The 6905-nt window shown below is 32.2% G+C and overlaps 1 non-coding gene across 1 annotated transcript; it reads left to right on the forward strand.

The window, feature by feature from the left end:
- Positions 1–1198: 1198 nt before the first annotated feature.
- Positions 1199–1290, forward strand: TRNAI-UAU (transfer RNA isoleucine (anticodon UAU)). Its single transcript is given in 2 exon segments — positions 1199–1236; positions 1255–1290. It is a non-coding gene; the product is annotated as a tRNA-Ile (tRNA).
- Positions 1291–6905: the final 5615 nt, after the last annotated feature.

Genomic DNA, 6905 nt, shown 5'->3' on the forward strand with positions numbered 1-6905 from the left:
CATACACATTGTGTTATATAAACTATATATAAGTATTAATAAATACATGTATGTAATGATATTTATTAATGTGTATAGTTTTCAAACTGTCAGTTTGTATCAGTTTCAATAACCACAAAAGTACACACACATACATACATATATATATATATATATATACTCAAATGTTTTCAAAATTCTTGGCTGATAATTACTTCAACTATATTGAACGTAATTAACACGGAAGCATCCAAGAACAATATCCAAATTTGCAATAAGAGATATTTTATCAGATACCACCTTACAAAATTTTAGTCTTGTCATAATATTTTACTGACATAGACATTCACACAATTATCAGGCTATTCACTGCTAGTAGAGGTCTTGTGAGTCGTTGAAATTCTGATTGATATGTTGTCAAAGCTGTAAGCTCTGGCAGGTGTTAATTTATAAGTACTGCACGATGCTTCCAACTTCACAAACTTCATTACAGAGTACAGTATTTCACAGTAGTATGTTGTGCTGAAAATTGAGATGCGTCGCACACTGGCTTTCTTCAGGTCAGAATATTTTATTTCTGGAATTGGCTTCCAGAACTCAATTGTAGAAAGGGATTTATGGATCATATTTAGACCCATGTCCTCCAGTAGTTCTATTAGTTCCATTTTCACAATAGATGATTCTGTAACCAGTTCGAGAATTGATAACCATCATTGATCACATCAACTATGAATGGAGGTACAAGAAAGGAGAAGCAGGGCTTCAACTTCTGCAAGTCCTCAAACTTGTGTAAGATATTATCAAGCAGTCCTTGTAATTTATCTTTAAATTCTTCCAATTTCTGTTTTTTATTTAAAAATCAAAGAATGTATTTACTCTCCTTTTGAGATTGGGAATGTGAATTTTCCAGAACTCTCTTAGGGTTAACTCTGTATCAGAGATCACTTCAAAGCACCTTTGAAACAGTGCTGTAGTGTAGAGTTTCTTAAAGTTCGATATGACCTTCTGGTCCATGGGCTGTCGTATCCTGAGTAGTCCAAGATTCGGCGATGGGTGGGGATGACTAGCTGGCTTCTTTGTAATCTTACACTAGTGCAAATAGTTCTAATGCAGCTTTTTTATGAAATTCAGAAATCAAATAAACAAACTCTTGTCTATCATTTCAAAATTATGGGTGGCTATGCATAGAAACTTATTTTATTAGACATAAGCGTGCAAATCCCCAGTGGCGCAATTGGTTAGCGCACGGTACTTATAAGACAGTACTTGTGGGATATGCCGGGGTTGTGAGTTGGAGCCTCACCTGGGGAAAGTATCTTTTGCCCCCAGGGGCTCAGCGGGGTGTCTGCGGACCAACCACGCTAAAAACCGTGTTTCTGGTAGGCATATCACAAATACCCCATTGTGAAGATTTCTACTTAATTTAAAACAACAACAGCTTTGCGTGAAACCTTCTGAAACAAACGAAATTTTAAATTTTGTGTGTGTACGTGCATGTATCAAAGTTTGAAAATGAAAAACAATTCTATAATTATTAATTGTTTTCAAATCACATAGTTTTTTACAGATAAGTTTATTCAAAAGAAACACATTTATTAATTTGTTTTTGATGCTTCTTTAAAATGTTGTCTATGTGGAGTCGTCACAAAAGCTACTTGACTGTCATTGGCCAAACTGATTCAAAGGTGAAAGTTGTGAAAATCAGGAGGCATGCTTGAGTTAGGATACAATTTGTAAGTGTGGTCATTGAAATTTGTAATTAGCGTTAATCATTTGATTCTTGTTAATTAATTTTTTTTATGAATAACCACAATAATATATTATTAATCTGCTATTACTAGAATATCTTCATTATGCGGACATATTTAACACTTAAACTTTGAAGAAAATATAGATTATAACTCAGAATCCAATTCAAACTGAATGAAATTGGATGTCTTATTCGATTTCGAGTCAAATTTAGCTATCTGGAAACAGAAGTGACACACCAGCTTGTTATGTATATGTAGGCCTCTTGTATCCAGGCTTAGTAATTATAATTTTAAGTTGTAAATGTACAAATTGTAAGTTATTAGTAATAAAGCGCGAAGGAAGTTGTAACATTGTGATAAAAATGTAGTAATCATTAAGAGTATGTTTGTTTTGAATTTCGCGCCAAGCTACTCGAGGGCTATGCGCTCGTCGCCCCTACTATAGCAGTGTAAGACTAGAGGGAAGGCAACTAGTGATCACCACCGACCGCCAACTCTTAGGCTTATCTTTTACCAACGAATAGTGAGATTAACCGTTACGTTATAACGCCCCACGGCTGAAAGGGCGAGCATGTTTAGCGCAACTGGGATGCAAACCCGCGACCCTCAGATTACGAGTCGAAGGCCTTAACCCACCTGACCATGCCAAGGCACTAAGTGAGAGTAAGACTTAAGATAATTTGAATTAGGTTGGTTAAGAATCCTAGTGGTAGTGATACTATATTAACAATAATCTGAGTAAATGAATACATGTATTGTCTATAATATTTACAGAACCATTTTTCTACAGTTTTATTGTTTGAATTTTGTTAGTTTAGTACTTGTAATTAAACCATGAATTATGATGTTCTTGCTTCATGCTTGAGGTCTAACAAATAGCTTAATATTTAGTATTAAATATTTATACTGACAGTACAATAATGTTTGATACTTAGAAGTTTTTACAAAGTTAATAAAATGTTTATTTTCTTACTAACTTACTAACGCGGCATCCAGATCCTTATTTTTCACCTACCTTTTAACTGTTTCACATCCATATCTTCATTCCCTTACTTAATTAATGTTTGAGATCCAAATTTTTATCCATACCTTTTTATAAGTATTTATTCCTCAAATCTCCATTTTGCATTATCTTTCCCACCACTAGACTTGCAGGTCTATATTTTTCATCATCTTTCTCATCTCTAATCACAGTGAAATCTCTATTCTTGCCATTCTATATACCTAACACTCAAATCTCTATTCTTCGTTGTAATACCCACCACTTCCCACCGTCATCTCCATTCTTTTTCGTGTTGCTATTTGAAATTCATGTCTCTATTCTTCATATTTTATAAAAAATCTAGCATCAAGATCTCTATTTCTCATCTACCTTTCAACTGTTTCATATCTCTATTCTTCTTCGTCTTGCTATGTATTTGACATCGTAATCTCTATTCTTACCTTTTTTCTAAGCATATATTCTTCAGATCTCCATTTTGCATTATCTTACCTACCGCATGATATCCAGGTTTCTATTTTTCAACCTTGCAATTTGATATTCATATGTCTATTATTCATATCTTTATAACTAACTATCTGGCTTCAATATCTTTATTCTTCACCTCTTTTCTAACTATTAATTCTTTAGATCTCCATTTTGCATTATCTTAACGACTGTTTGACATCGTCTTGCCATTTGAACGTCACAAATCTACGCTTCATAATTTTATTACTATCTGACATACAACTTTTTAATTATTTGATATGCAGATCTCTATTCTTCCTAACTATTTGACACTGAAATGTTTATTCTTGTCCTTTTATGTGTTTAATACCCAGATCTCTATTATTTGTTATGTTACTCACAACTTCCCATCCACATCTCTATTGTTCTTCGTTTTGCTATATCAAATTAATATATCTATTATTCATATCTTTATAACTATCTAGATTCTATATTTTTATTCTTCAACTCCGTTTTAACTGTTTGACATCCATATTTCTATTATTTATCGTCTTGTTAACTATTTGACACACAAATCTCTATTTTTGTCCTTCTTTCTATACAACACCCAAATCCCTATTATACATTGTATTAAAGACCACAGTACTGTATTTTTCATCGTCTTGCTATTTGAACTTCATATATCTATTCTTCATATTGTTATAACTATCTGATTTCCATATCATTATTCTAACTTTCTAACTGTTTGACATCCACATCTTTATTCTTCATCGTCTCACTAACTATCTGGCAACCAAATATTTATTGTTCACCTCTTTTCTAACTATCAGATCTCCATTTTGCGTTGTCTTACCGACTGCTTGACATCCACGTCTCTATTTTTAATCGTCTTGCTAACTATTTGACACCCAAATCCCTATTATTCATTGTATTACCGACCACTTCTCACCAAGATCTATATTCTTCATCGTCTGGCTATTTGAACTTCATATATCCATTCTTTATAATTTTTATATATCTGACATCCATATCGTTATTCTTAACCAACTTAACAATTGAGACTAAATCTTTTATTCTCAGGTTGGAAAGAAATGGTATAGTCAAGGCTTCGTGTTATAAACAAAACATGATCATGAAAGAAATGGTATAGTCAAGGTTTCTTATTATAAACAAAACATTATCATGAAAGAAATGGTATAGTCAAGGCTTCTTGTTATAAACAAAACATTATCATGCTTGTACAAAAAATAACTCACAAACTAAATATTTAGTTTACTGTTTTATATTGATCCCGACAAGTTGGTAAGTTTCCATGTTTTGTATTGTTTAGAAACAGGTTTGTTTAAACAACGTTATTGTTGAAAGACCTCATTCAACCAAGTGCTAACAATGTTACTAACTCGGTACAGGATGTTTTAAAGTGAAACAAAAGGATGGCGTTAAATTTATCAGTAATCAAGTGCATTCTAAACTACGATATTTTGTAACCTGCTCAACGCAATACCTTTAACTCAGTCAATAATAAAACAATAATATTGATTTTTTAAATAATAATACCAGTACCTGAATGGCGTTGACCATATTTAATCCTTGAAACATTTGAAAATGTGTCTGAATGTTTGTCGTTTTCAACACCAATAAGTAATGATATTCTACATGATTACAAAGTTTCAACAAATCGGTTCGTTTTTGAATAAGATATAAAACAAATGTAGTGTACAAAATCGGTCTCCATGGTGTCAAGTGTGATTATTTTTCGTGAATTCGTTGTAATCTTTGACATCGGCCCTCCAAATAGTCATAGTCCAAATGTATACTAACTTTCGTTCAAATCTACCCAAATGTTTTCGAGAAATATTGCTGATAAACACACACACACACATGGATGCAAACATAACCTCAGTTTACCTTTGGTTTCGGTAATAATAATGATGTTGAAACTGCTTGAACAATAGCAGTATGATGTTTAAGCTCCATGTAACAAGAGCTAAATTGAGTAATTTATATAGTACTACTTAATTAAAGACGTCAACAGCTAAGGTTTAAAACTAAACCCATCGTAACAAGGCACAACAAATAAATAAAATAAGATTCGTATTATTCTCAAATACTTACCTCAACCTATCAAGTAGTAAAGTTTGAGTGGGGCATCCTTACTGAAAACAGAGACTGTGATCCTGGAATGTAGCAGGAGACATTCTATGAACATCCAGTTTTTGCTCGTACATTTTGAGGAATAATATAGTTTTACATAACCAGTCCTGTAAATAAAATAACTCAAGACTCAAAATGCTTACAAATTAGACATACTTTGAATGACGATGAAAATATTTTAGTAAGACACTAGAAATCAAAACGCATCCTTCAGAATTGTGTTGTTCTTTGTGTATCTTAAGGTATTTTAAAATAATACTTTGAAAGATTAGATAAATGAATTAATGGCTGTATTTTCATTCCTTATATTAAATACAAGTGGGTAATAACAATTTTCTTTTAAATTCTACAAAGTTTAAAATATTCTTAGATTACTACTTACACCTATCACACAAATTTGATAAGTAGTAAACATCTTCAACTTGGAAGGTATACGTAAGTGATTAAATTATTATAAATTACACAAAGTCATTGTATTTAATTTACACACGAGCAGTTAAACCACTTAAATGGACTAGACGTAAGGTATTAATTAAACTACAGAATAACTTGCACATAATGTGAAATGTAACTTTAAAAGTACATCAAGAGCTACACACAAGCTAATAGTTATTAATAATACATACAATAGCTTTGTTGTACAAATTACATTAATATTGACTTAAGATCAAAGCAAGCTACCTACTTAGAGTGATTCTAAAAAAAACAACAAATAAACCTTTTAATAAGTATAGATAATTAAATATCTTTTTTTAACGTTTTTTTTTTATAAAAAGTATTATTTTCGGCCTTAATCTCAATAACATCTCAAGAGGCTAGACCAGCCTAGGAGATTCAGGTTAGTCCTAAATACGTATATTAAGTTGATAATGCGAAACAAAATCTATAACTTTTATTTACTAATAAATAAATATTTTAAAAGTAATATAATTAGATACTATAGCTAATATTATTAACGAAACTACCAGTACAGAGACGAAAGAGGGTACGTTATCTATGCAACACGAAACGTACCAACTGTTGTCTCTAGGCGCTCTCCGTTTCACCAAACTTTTACTACACGTTTAAAATATATTAATGAAATCTCATATAATCCTAAACTCCACGAAGGTGCAGTTCATAAAACTTCAAATACAGTACATAATTTATATGACCAGAATTACTGTTACGAAATATTTGAATGTATGTAGCCAAAATTACCGTTTCGTAATATTTGAATTTACATGGCCAACATGACCATTAATAACGTTACGTTAGGTGTCATACTTACCTAAACTACACTCTTGTACACGTGTAGTGCAGTCGTTCAGAAACCACCTTCTGGTTCTACATAACTCGCGTTCGCAGAAGAATCAGGGTTAGGGTAGTAGTATTATCAAATAAATCTGTGGAACAAATTAAAGTTTGTTTATTTTGGAATTTCGCACAAAGCTACTCGAGGGCTATCTGTGCTAGCCGTCCCTAATTTAGCAGTGTAAGACTAGAGGGAAGGCAGCTAGTCATCACCACCCACCGCCAACTCTTGGACTACTCTTTTAGCAACGAATAGTGGGATTGACCGTAACATTATACAC

Source organism: Tachypleus tridentatus, unplaced genomic scaffold, assembly GCF_004210375.1.
Source record: "Tachypleus tridentatus isolate NWPU-2018 unplaced genomic scaffold, ASM421037v1 Hic_cluster_1, whole genome shotgun sequence".
Classification (NCBI taxonomy): Eukaryota; Metazoa; Arthropoda; class Merostomata; order Xiphosura; family Limulidae; genus Tachypleus; species Tachypleus tridentatus.